This window comes from Cotesia glomerata, linkage group LG2 (genome assembly GCF_020080835.1).
Source record: "Cotesia glomerata isolate CgM1 linkage group LG2, MPM_Cglom_v2.3, whole genome shotgun sequence".
NCBI classification, from domain to species: domain Eukaryota; kingdom Metazoa; phylum Arthropoda; class Insecta; order Hymenoptera; family Braconidae; genus Cotesia; species Cotesia glomerata.
In genome coordinates, this window is record NC_058159.1 from 4,732,096 (window position 1) to 4,746,221 (window position 14,126).

Below are 14,126 nucleotides of genomic sequence, written 5' to 3' on the forward strand. Positions count from 1 at the left end.
ACTTGCTCTTGAACGACGAACAAGTTCAAAGCCCCCTTCTATTACATTACATTTCATTTCTATAATACCAATACACATATTATATGCATGTACTATATAAATATAAATATGTAATGTTATGTATTACATGTATACAGCGATATAAATTTGTCAGAGTAACCCCGAGACAAGATGAGAGTGAGATTCTTTTGTAGTTGCCGATTTAAAGGCTGGTTGAGAAGAGCGTGGCAGGATAGGAAAGAAGATAGGACGGATGTATTCTCGTCTAATATTTTTATTTTTATACTTTTATCGAGCATTGACACCACTAATCTTCCGAAGAAATTCACCAACATGTTTCCGATTGAAGCCGTGTATACATGTTGTATAAATATGTAATACCGATTGAATAAAATACACGCATATAACAAGAAAGGGTGGATAAAGGAGAGTGAGAGGAGGCTGGATCCACTTCTACGACAAATTGTTGAGGATGTTTTGTGATAATTGTCGGCAATAAAACACACAATGGCAATGAGATTGAGGAATTCGCTGTATTGATTATTCTTTCAGTGTGTTGTAAAATATATGATGAAAATTAAATATGAGGATAAAATAATCTCGGCTATGTTGTGCAGTTTAACTTCTACTCAGTCAAGGCTCCTGTCCGCGATAACACTCAATACATTGTAATTTAATGTCATACACGCGCGAGATATTCATTTAATTCCCTTTCTAATATACCTCCTTCTTGTTCTTGTTCTTGAGTTTTAGTTTAAGTTATAGTTTGCGATGAGCTATGTCACTGTCACAGCTTGTCTGTGTGAGTCACATCATGTGTGTCTCCACACAAACTAAGACGGTGAAGTTTAATTGAGGTTGATGAGGGGGGCAACCGTATTGGCCCGGAATTCAATGTGTGATGCTCAAATGATGTTTTACGCTGGTGTACATTCTGTTATTTATGCCTTCTATATCATTTTTATCGCAAACCCAAGGAAATCTATTTTCATAAATTACTCACTTTTGTGTTATATAATACCAGACACTTTTTATCTCTGGAATTTTATTTTTATGATATTTTAAGCCTACTACAAGATATCCAGACACAGTCAATCCCTTTATTGACAATATTTTTGATAAATTCATTATAATTTTAGTTTATTATCTACGGGAGATCAACGTTGAGAAAAAACAAAATAGTCAGGTTTTTTTAGAATGAGTAATTTTTTACGAGTTAGATGAGGGTTTTCTTTAAAATTTCCCGCAGTCAAGGTCTCTAAAATCCTGTTTTAAACAAGTGGATCCATAAAAATTCTTCTACTAAGTTAACCAATCAGATATTTAAACACTCTGTTAGATGAAATCTTTCGGAAAATACCTCACAATATACAACTTAAAATACTTACTTTTGTTATTAATTGTTTTAAAAATTGAGCTATAAATAATTTTCTTATTTCAAAAAATTCTGCAATTTTGAAGTCAAAATTTACAAGTTTTTCAAAAATTTTTAAAAAATGCTTAAGTGATGAAATCATAGATTCAGTTGAGGTTTTCGTGCTCTTAAAAAACACTTCGTCATTGATTTTAAATGAACTTACATGCAAAGATTTCCAGTTTAAGTTTTTTTTTAAATATGTTTAAATTCAATATGAAAAAAGTTCGTTTTTTTAATTTCTGCTCTAAAGTTTAAAAATCCACCGTAAAAGCAAACAAAATGAAAGAAAAAATTAAAAATGTAGATTTCTTATCACAAAAAAAAAGGTAGAGCATCACTCCGACATAATTACCCTTATTTAAACTGTCAAAAATGCTGAGGATATTTGACATTTAGATAAGATCATAAAATCAAACAAAAAGTTACTAAATCTCTAAAGATTTTTCCTCTGACAGTATCTACGTGGGTTTTCCAGTTTGCAGTGAATAAATCACGTGGACTAGACTTTTTAGCATCAATTTCTATCTTAGTCATTTGAATTTTTTGTTCTGCCCGACTCGGCAGTCAATTAAGCGTTTAATAACCAGACATAAAACTCGGCATGAATTTCTCTACAAATCAACGATATTAAATATAAACGTAAATAATAATTACTGTTGGATACGAAAGAGAATTTATTAATGAACAGTTTGAACATCAACATCAGAATATATAAATATTACCCAGAAACTTCTCATCATATCATCTGAAGATGCATCGGTAGCGTCTCATGATTGCGTGCAGCGGTTACAGAACGCAAGAGAACCTCTTCTCTACTTCTTAGCCTTTACTTTGATATTGAGTTTCTTATCCATCTTCAGCTCAACACAACACCATACACCGTCCTCTTTTTTCTCTTATTTTTTTAACAATTTTTTTACCGCTCATTATTATCATTATTATTATTGTCATTATTCCTTAACCTCCCGCTTCTTGGTGCATTCTCTCTCCGACATATTCTATCCCATTGAGGTAAGTAATAACCATGCAGTTTCCCATCGCGTCTTCAATGGGCGAAGATTGCATGTTCTGAGAGCTCAACCCAGTCCTTACCATTATTTATCTCTTTCTCTCTCGCAGCTCGCGGCACCAACACAATCCTAAGCACAAATAACACACACGTGCACCGCTTACTTTCGTGGCTCATTCAACCTTCTCTTTATTTAGTTTTTATCTTATTTTCCTCTGTTTTTTATTTAAAATACAGCCGAAACTTGGTTCTACAAGCCGATGCACCTTACTCAAATTTTTTAAATTATCTGAAACTTAATATTTCAAAACATTCAACATACTATTTTTACATAGTAGATAGATGTAATAGGTAATATAAATAAACACACTTTATATTATTTTGTTCGAGCGTAAGGAAATTGTATAGAGAGATAAAAGACAAAGAGGAAATAGTAAATAAAATAGGGCCGATTTTACTGGGTAAATCTTTGCTACTTTTCAAAATAAAAATTCTATTGAGGATCTTTGCTTATGTAATTTTTAACAAAGAAGTTTTTTTTTAGATTAAAAAATGTACTATTTATAAATTATTTAAATATTCAAGTTTGTAGTATTATTATTATTATTATTATTATTTAATTGATAAAGAAATCTTTAATGAAGAAATTTTTTTTGAAGAATTCTATTATCGTAAATCAAGTTGTAATTTTTTTTATTAAATCCTAAGAACCATTTAGTGGTTCAACAATTTTTTTTTTTTATTTAAAGTATTCAAAATTTTTTTAATTATTTTTTTGCAGTAATAAAATTAACCAAAATCAATAAAAAATATTAAGCCAAGAAAAAATATATTAAAGAATTTAATTTTCTTAAATTCAAAATAAAAATTTATAATTCAAGTAAAATTTACTTAATCCAAGAAAGTGAAATTCATCAATTTAATTTTCTTGGTTCAAGATTTTTTTTCTTAATTTCTACAACAATTTTTAGAAATTACTCTTTTCAATTTCATCAAAAAAAGAACATACTACATTAATTCCATGCTGCAAATTTTTCAAAATTCTATGATAAAATACTTTAATAATCAATTTTAAATTCCTTCATTACATTATATTTTCTCGCTTAATTGTTACCAATATATTAAAAAAAAAAGTTTTATTTCCACCGTAAATAATATTTATCAATCCACCAAAAAAAGAAGTTGAAGTAAAGAATCTTCAACAGTACAAAGACTGGGAGTACTGATCAGAAGCTGCTGTTTTACCATATTGGGCATCTGTGCACTTACTAGTGAAGTAATCTCAAGATGGGCAATGACACTACACAACTATACAGTGGATCTAACAGCCAACAATACACCATTACTCACATAACACATTAGTGTTATAGACAACAAGTTTCAAGAAAAGAGAAACAGCCCAGATATGTCTCCAGAGACAAGGTCGGTATCAAAGAGTAAAGATGCGATTCCTCTCCTTCGGTACTCTACTGAGTTTAGTTAACTTTTGCGGTCGCGTTTACTTCTCACATGTGAGTGTACTAACATACAAATACACTGAACATATACAAACATGTCGTGCTGGGGTGAATGTCCAGAGACTGGACGAACAAGTGAACTCGGCCGTTCACGATCCTGCATTACTTCAACTTATAGAGTTGCTATTACTTCTGTATTACAAATTTATATAATAAATGACAAATAATAAATATTTACGGACACAGAAAGATATGTGTCAGGGATTGGGATTATGTTTGCACAATAGCAAGAGGAATCTTGACTTTGATCTCGAGAACGGACATTAGAGCTTAATTTTATTTATTGAAAAATAAAACTTATTATTCCATTGACGCGTAAGTAAATAGATGGATTGATATATTTGTTGGGCATTGGCCACCCATCGTGGTGTTTTTACGAGAGCACTCGTATCACCACCATGTAAAATTAAGAGGACAGGACCCGAATCTCCGCTGTAAGGTTGACATAGGAGCACCTGGGTATTGCGTTACACGTCTCAAGTACACACTAAATTCTCTCTTTACTCTCAATTCTCTATACATATATTGTATAATAATACTATACTACACGCTACTCTAGTCTACAATGCTTGTATAGTACTCAAAGTGGATGAAGTATATAGAGGATGGGAACTCGATATAAAGATGAGGTGAGATGGGAACGGAAGAGTCGAGAAACCTACTTTGCGTCTAAACTTTTAACCAAATTATCTAGAGTAAACTTGTCGATTTATATAGTAGATCTAGTTGTAGGTGATTGTGAGGGAAAATTTATTCATGCTCTAAGCAAATGTTTGAGGAAAAATCCCTACTTGATACACTGCAACAAAATTTTAATAATCTTGTTACTTTTTAGGACACAATCGTGTTAAAATTAAATATAGAGTCTACGAAAAAAATTTTTTTAGGAAAATTTGCTTATATATTTTGATAAAAAATTCCTTTTTTTTCTACCAGTAGCTCTAAGGCTGCTTAATTATTATGTGGTGAATATACGTTTGTAAGTCTATAAGTGTAAATGAGGACAGATGCGTTTTCTGTTGCGCAACAGGACAATTTTTCGGTTTGAGTTGAAACAGAAGGAAGATACTTTAAAGAATTTTCTCGGCTCTTTAAATGAAATTTGAGTTACTTTTTTACGGAGAAAAACATTTGTCTGAATTATGGCCCTTGAAAATTGTCGTTTGTAAAAAATAATCTAAATTAACCGAGATAATTTCGGTGGAAATTAGAGAGATCAAAAGTGAAATTTGAATCGATTATTTTTTGTCGGAAAAAAAAATTTTCCTTTAGAAAATTCTTGGTAAAAAGTAGATTCAACATTATTATTTAATAGTATTGGTAGTTTATTTTTATTTTTTAATTTTGTTGGAAAAATCGTAATTTTTATTTTCACTGTCATAAACTGAGTAATAAATTTACTTTTGTAGAAATAGAAATTTAAATAAAAATGAAAATTTAATGATTCAAAGATTTACTTACAATAAAAACATGAATTTAAAATAATAAATAATTAATGAAAAAAATTTCTTTTCCATCATAACCGCTCATGAATTAATAAATAAATGAAAATATAATGCGAAAGCAATAAATTAACATTCAGAAGTCTTAAAAAAGAGCAGAAAGTTAGTAAACAAGATAAAATGATAAAAGATTAATAAAAATAACAATAAATAGATTTATCGTCCAATTAGTAACCAATAAATTGAACATCTGAAGAATAAACAATTTTTTATGACCTCCCACATACAAAGTTTCTTACAATAAATAAAAAGATGAAACGTTTTTATCCTTCGCGATTTAAAAGAGTATATATTAATTCTCATCGTGTTTAGTGTCCGTAAAAAAAGACCATCTGTACATTTACTCGGTAACATATGCCTTTGCGCTCTTTATATACTTTTTTTTTTCTTTATAATTTTTTCTTAACTCGTAACTTGCTTCTACATTACGCAGACACTTGTTTACATATCTCGTAATGTTTGTTTTCATAGCGACAATATTTGCGATTTAATCACCTCAGTAACTTAATTTATAATTTATCATTTATCAACTTACGATTATTCGTCCAACTTAAAATTTAAAATAGTAATAAATTAGTGAGCCGATAAAACTCCTCTTGAAAAATATAATTATCATTAAATTCATCTACTTATAACTTACACTCCTCTGACTTATCTTTAGACTTAAAAACTAATTTGTAAGACGCCCACGACACATGCTTCGAATGATTAATTAACAACCCAATTTCTCACGCTCTAAATCCAAAAACGTTTGCAATGTTAATAAACAAGAAATTTGTTTACTAAATTACATTCCATTTGAAGTTTTTTTTTTTTTAACAAGATAATTACTGACACATAATGTAATGTATATTTATTGTGTCATCTGTTTTAAATGTAATACTAAGTTTACGTAAATATGTAAAAGTATGACCGTGCCGAAAGTAAAAAAATTGTATTGCCTTGGTACTAAAATGAAAGGGGGGCAAAAAACAGACAAAGAAAAAACTACCAGGTGTATATTTCTGCAGTAAACTGTATAGTAGGCTGTAACGAGTAGTGTGGAGTGAATATTAAAATACATGAGTGAGATGAGAACTGAACAGCAGCATTTAAAATTGGAGAAGAAGTATAACCAGAACCCGGAAGCAGGATCTCTTCACAAGGACGCGCGTCCTGTCCCGAAGACCTCTTCTTCAACAGAACAACTCATATCAGCTTTCCCCACCCTCTTACCTCATCTCTTCCGTTCACATGTTTTAAACCAGCTGCCTATACTATACTATTAAATACACTAAATAAAACTAAACTACATATCTATAACAGGGTATACTTAGAAACTACACCGGCTAGTAGCTTGTAAGGTCTACTAAGTAGACTGGTTGTTAATTTTATCTTTCCAAAAATTATATCTCCCGATTCCCGTCATGCCGACCACAAATCTCGAGAAAATACGTTCCACCTTTTTCTGGCAAATGGGTCATGAGGAATAATTGCAGGGTTCTTGTTTTTCTGGGTGGTAAAACGTTTTCTTAAGAAAATAATTTTACACGGTCAATTTGGTGTGAAATTTATTACATTCTGTTGAAATTAAGAGAGACGAACTGATAAAAAAAATTAAATTGGTTCAAGATCAAAAATCTTAAACGAAGAAAATGATTTTGAAGAAATAGATCATTTTGAAAAATATGATCATTTTAGACCAAACAAAAAAATTTTTGTATTAAATAAATTTTATTGCTCGATTCAAGGAAAAAAAATTCTATAAAATGATATTCTTGGTTTAAAATTTTTTCTCTTGAATAAAATTGATAATTTTTTGTTGTAAAGTTCCATCATACCGTAAAAATTAAAAAATAATCACCCACCTGCCCTTCATCAACCCCTCAATCAAGTGTTCCTTCAGAAAATTCTAATTATTCTTTGTTTTTCCTATCAGAAGGAAATAAACTTAAACCGTGAGAGAAACTCAAAGTTGAATATCATTTTTCATATTGATATTCTTCCCATTGTCCGGGGGTAGCACTGGTAGTCATCTGCCATTCAGTTCCGTCTCGCCCTTATATTCTTTAAATTATTATCCAGCCTCCCTATGCTCCTACGCCATACCTGCCCTCGGATCGAGATCATCCCACGCTCCAGAATATGGCAGGTGTTTAAATTTTTCCGGCCAACTGTGAATTTTGCTATAAATAATATCGACTCATTTTCTATAAATATTTTACATCTCTATCCCTTCATATCATTCTTTCAACTCGCTTAAGAAACTAAAAACATAAAATGATAAGTTTTATTCGTTTTTAAATTTTATACAATACTTCCAACCGGCCCGAAGACAACTTGTTGGATCAGATGGTTAATTTTTTACCTGTGTTGAATCTAAAATGACTGTTTCAACATTTACTATCTAAAAAGTTATCGTTATTACCCATTACTCCCGTCAACCCGTTAACTGTAAAGTAAACGGAAATGAGAGATTTTCTAGCCTTCACAAAATTAAACAAAAAAATAATCAGACAAAGAAGTTTCAAATTAAGTCCTTAACAGTCTTCCAAAGTTAATATTATATTAATTAAATACATTACATGCTCGATGTTTGAGTTTAAAAAAGGAATGAGTGACTCGATACGAGTAACGGAAGTTCCTGGTTCGAATCCAGGCCTCGGTTTTTTTATCACCGTAAATGTTAAATAAAACTATTCAAATAAGATTAATCGTTTAATTTTTTTCGCAAGCCTTAAGCGGGGTGACTACTTTACTTTCTACTTAAAATCTAAATACTCATCAATATTATTTGAAAAATTATTTTTTAATTAAACCCAACTGAATATATTTTCTTAAAATAAAAAAAAAATTTATCCAATACGACTTATTGAGTAACATTAAAATTAATATTAATTTTTTTACAATAAAATTTTTTAACCTATTCAACAAATAATTTTCTTTACAACGCAAATTTTTTTCTAGTTTAACAACACGCAAAGTATCTTCATTCGTTAATACCGTATTTACAACTTTGTGTAATATCCAGTCATTCGGTCTAATGAAAGAAGACATGCCAGTGATATTTATTATTCGAATGCACTGAGCTATTAAATTCTCTCACAGTCTTAGAAGCAAACAACACAACATAATCAACCCAAGACTTTCTACTCTTAACTTAACTTGTATTATGTTGAATGGGACGCTGCAAGGCATCCTTTTTCTCATCACCACATGGACGCTACCCACTTCTCAGCATATGTTCAGGCCCTATACATTTATTTTTATTGTCTTTACTATTATGTCCCGCATAACGCATAATACTCTTGTCTTGTATCTAGACCTCAGAGGGCTTTACTATTCTCACGCCTCCCACCTCTTTCCGGAGCTGCAAATCAGGTAAATCCAATTTCTCTTATCAATACAGCCAATGTCTTAAATTAAAAGAGGAGTGAAAGGATTTCAGCCGCCAGTTTCTTATGAAAATTAAAATAATCGTTTTTTTTTTAAACAATGCAACAAATAATTACAAGGAAATTAAACAATAAAAATACACGGCCGCAAAACTCAATACGTAATGTCTACATCGGACTTTCTCTTTACATTTTTTACAACTCAGTAACTACCATGTCTTACAATCTAGTAACTCTATCTTTGAATATGCATATCTTGAGTTTATGCAATTTTAGGGATCAAGACCAGCTACAGAAAAGGAAATTTTCCACTGTCGGTAATAAGGAGCGAGATGTGATTAGCGGCCGGTACAAATTCTGTCGGTAATAAAAATTTGTTCTGCCAACTGGCGATAAAAAGTGAACTCTGTTTTTTAGCCGAAATTTGGAGCGACTTTTTTACAATTGATTCTGAAGAATGTGACAAATTCAAAAATTCAGTCGCGTTTTAACAAATTGCCAAGGTGAAACTAACAAATAAAGCTGTGCAATCTCGAATATTTATTTCCGTACATTCTGGAATTCTCTGCCGTTATTCTCAAGTAGAAGTGGAGATAGAGTAAGTAAAGAGTAAAGAGTGAAGTAAAGTATTCGTTGGCTGTTGGCTGGCGCCGAAGGTCGACGGCCTTCATCAGGATCAAGACCTCGTACTCGTAGCCAGTACATATTACCTAGCAAAAAGGAATCTGACTTAAGCCCAGGAATTCACTGAAAAATAATCGTATTTCGCAGTAACTTTGTACTTTAAACTCAGTATTATTGAGGAACAAATATAAAATGGTAATTTTATTTTAGGATAAAATAATTCTCAACTGATGGCTGATAAATTTAAATTTTATTTTATTTAAATTCACCAAAATAATAATGATGGGTATCGAAGGTGATGTGACAAGATGACCTGCTGAAAATTACATTAATTACTATTCCAGATGAAGTATTGTTAAGTCATGAAAGGGGGCTTCATTAAAATTCTTACGGCCGTTTTAAAATTCACCGAGAATTATATCGCGTTCGTATCAAACTGTCTGTATACTGACCGTGACTCGACGTGTTTTTGTCTGTACATATTTTAACCACATATATATGTATATGTATATTCTTTCAAATCGAATTGAAACATTCTGAACATGTAATCAAAATCTGTCTATCAAATCCATGATTGATTTTCCATCATAAAACAACAAAGACAATCTAATATTACTTATATATAATATGTGATTATCTCTTTAGATTCTATCTCAATCTTTAAAACGGAATTTTTTTTCATTTAATTAACAAAATTTTTTTTTTTTTGTTTCAGGTGAGTAACAAATTACAATAAATCGAATCCACATGACAAATATTTGGCTCCAATGGAAGGTAAATCAGTTTTTTTGGAAATGACAACTTTTGAGTTATTAATCATTTATTTTAATACTTGTTACAGTTTTTTTATTTTTAGTATTTTTGGTAATTGTTCAGATTCACGGTCAACGGGTTTTTTTTTTTTTTTTTTTTTTAGGATAAAAAATTAACATTTTGAAATATTTTTCGAAAATTATTCTATCTTAGCCATAATAACCATGAAAATTTGTAAAACAAAAAGGTTTTATATTAGCTTTAAAGCTTTTAAAAAAATTTTTGTTGGCCAAAAACACTTAAAATGTGTCCACATAAATTTAGCAATTTCTAGTTTTTTTTTTCTCATATTCTTCTTAAATAAAAAAATTTTTTTACTGCAAAATTGCCATTTTTGAGAGATTTTTTTTCAAAATTATTTTAATTTTAATAAAGATTTAAAAAAAAATATGCGATTATTCGAAAAAAAATCCTAAATATAATTTTGATAAATTAAAGTATCTTAAATCATGAAACTAAACAATTGCCGTATTTTTCGTGAAGGTTACGAATAAAAAATGTTTATTCCTCAGAATAGTGACCATAAAAAAGGAGAAAAAAATTAGAGATAAAATTCAAATCTTAAATTTGTAATGACTACCATTAGCATCCTTTCAACTCGGTATCAAGTGATGATAAAAAGTACCCAATTTGGTGAGTACTTTTATGCAAAACAATCGAAAATGTTTAGCATTGATTTAGACAAATGTATCTATTTTATATAGAGTACATACATGTATATATGTATTTGAAGATTAATATACGTTTGTACCCTTCAGAAGTATATAAAGTATAAGGATTTATACAGATGAGATTGGGTAACGTACCCACTGCCAATTTATTCTCTTTTAAGCCGAAAGAGAGAGTGGGCCGATAGATTAAACGGACAGATAGTTGTACCGCGGTCGAAAAGTGGTCGAAAAGCATCCTCTCACGTTCGTTCTCGTTTTACAAGTTGTCTTACAAGATTGAGGCAGGGGACCTCCGAGGTCGATAGTAAAACCTCGATCCCGTGCCGTGGATCCACGGGCTGCTTTTATATTTTATAATGCCGTTTTAGTAGAATCATTCCTTTTATCAACTTCCAACCAAAATACACGAGATTTTGTTGTTTCTTGACTTTTTCCATCAAGGTATTAAAATTAAGAGGAATAGACTTAAAATCCAGCATGACAACAAAACATTTTATTCCAGTCTGAAATCTGCCTTTACGTCAATAAATAATATCAGTTTATGTATTTTGTTTTAGTTATTCCATTTGAATAGTAACCACTGAAAATAAAAGCAAAGACTTAAAAATTAATGTCAAGTAAAGTACCTAGTTTTTTTGTTCACAACATTATTTATAAGTTCATCATTCATCACAAATTCACAAAACAGGTTTTTTGTATAATTATAAGTGTGGAACAACTTATTTTACAAGCACTCCACGCTTGGATCTTAAATCTCAAAACTTTAAACTATCCGAACCAAATAAGGCATTAATGTTTTATTGGTATTTTTATTTAAATAAATACCGACGTACTAATACGCAATAATGTTGTACGACATTATATATTGTATTAAGAGTATTTTTTTTAAATTTTATTTTCAAGTTCAATATATAGAACAAACATCCACTGTAAATAGAATCTTTTCATCTGGCCCGTCAATGTACTTAGAATAGTCATTAAATATTTACCAAAGTATTTAGTTCTAAACTAGAATTTAGTTTTTGAGACGCTGTAAATTTAAAATTTGTTTAGAAAAAATGAGTAAAAAATTTTTTTGTTATTGTGATAAATATTTTATAGATTAGATGTTAAGATAAACTGTTAAAAAAAAATAAAAGAAAATATTTTGAATCAAAAAGAAAGAATTTTCTAATTTTTAAATCAAAAATTTTTAACCAATTTGAATTCTGATAAAAATTTTTTTAATTATTCTTATCTTGGTTCGAAATTTTTTCTTTTAAATTTAATTATTTTTTCTTCAGTTAAAATTTGTTTAATAGAGAAATTTTATAGATCAAACAAGTTTTTTTTATTCAAACAATTTCTAGTCGATCAAAACAATTTAAAATAACACATTGAGTTAACACTTTAAACACTTAACAAACAACAACAAAAATTAGTTGTGTTACTTTTAGCATAAATGTGTTACTTCTTCAACACAAACTTACAAAAAAAAATCATAAATACCGTGAAAAAAAAAAATATTTTCAATGTAAATAATTCAAAAGATTTTTTACTCATATTATAAAATTTATTGGTATAAAATATATAAATATTCCCAAGATACTGATGATTTCTATCATCAGATCCTGAGGAGCCTTGAGCGCTTATTCCCATCCGTGATCCAGGATTCCCCGCTGAGCTAAAGGTATTTTTCTCCATCTTTCTTTTATCCCTTCCTCTCTCTAATAATATTATTATTATTAGTTTTCTTTTTTACTCAAAACGTTTAAACAAAACCAACGCGTGTCTTGCGGCGGCAGGACACGATTCCACTGGAATGGAAGGTATGGAACTCCGATGGAGAAGATGAGAACCTGGAGAATGAAGAAAAAGAAGACCGAGACTAAGAAGAAGAAGAGTAGAGGATTCTTTTGTCTCTGAAGCTAGGTTCTCTTCAGGTAAGATCCTATCTGGCATAAATAATTATCCCTACGGTCTCATAGCGGACCTACTCTTAGTGCAGATGCCGAAAGGAGCTACCAGAATCGGTCTTCTCTCTTATTTTCGCGGGCTCGTATTCCGCGATGTGAACAATACTAACAATATATGTACATAAGTAAATGCGCTTTTGGGAATCCTGGGAATATTCCAAATTCTCGATTCTTTTGTACCATTTAGAGATTTAAATTACAAATTATTCTGTAAATTGTAAACATACATACTTATATACTAAAATGTTTATTTTTCATCAAGTTTACAGCGTCTCGAATAATGTTATTTTATTAATTGTTTTGTGTAATATTTTTATTTTTATTTCTGATTAATTGACATTTATTTATTTATTTATTTATTTTTTTTTTTTAGCTGTTTGGATACAAATTATACTAAATATTCTTTCAGAAATAGTAAACTTGACTTGACTCATTTGTAATAAATTTTTTTTATACGTTAGAATTTTTTTTCAAAGAATTTCGATCTAGTTATTGTTTTTCTGAGAAGAATTATATTAATGGTTAACTTTGATTTGTGTTGGAACGCAAGTTTTTTTTATTGAGCTATTAATCATCGCTCATAGTTACGTTTATATTTTCAGCGTAAAAAAAATTTTAAATATTAAATATAAGTTAAAAATGTATATAAATTATCAAAGTATTCATAATGCTGAAATATACGTTCGTGTGGTTGAACGATAGCTTAAGTGTTTGGAAAGGCTTTGATTTTGCCGAAGCCGCGGTAGCTAAATGTTTAACGCGTCAGTACGGTTCTCATCATGGTCAATTTATCCCCGCGGATATTTTGTCCGGTTTCGCTTCTATCCGTACTCGGTAATTATTAAAATCCAATGAGATTCTTACTTTAAATCCTCTATTTATTATTTTAAAGTTAAAATAGGCTTCGAGATTTTGAATGATCGTTTATTTTACGCTGTAAAATGAACAATAGATTATAAATATTCCTATTGTCAATCGAAAACCGGCTTGAATTTGTTTTTTAGATTCTTTTACGCTTGAATTATATAATAGGATATAAATGAAAAATTTTTGGTGATTTGTTTTAATTTTTTAATAATTTACCGTGTAAAATTATGAAATTTCTAAGCTGTTAAATTTAAAATGAACGAAAGAATTTTTTTATAATTGTTCGAATTTAAATTGCACTATAAATAAAAAATATCCATACACGTACGGTTGATAGTTGAAAGTTTAAAAATTAAAGTCCAAACTTCAAATTTTTT

General features: G+C 29.8%; 1 protein-coding gene across 1 annotated transcript in view; it reads left to right on the plus strand.

Annotated features, from left to right (window-relative positions):
- Positions 1 to 14,126, plus strand: part of LOC123259894 (epidermal growth factor receptor) — a 45,492-nt gene that overhangs the window by 7,641 nt on the left and 23,725 nt on the right. The gene's annotated exons all lie outside the window — the stretch shown is intronic.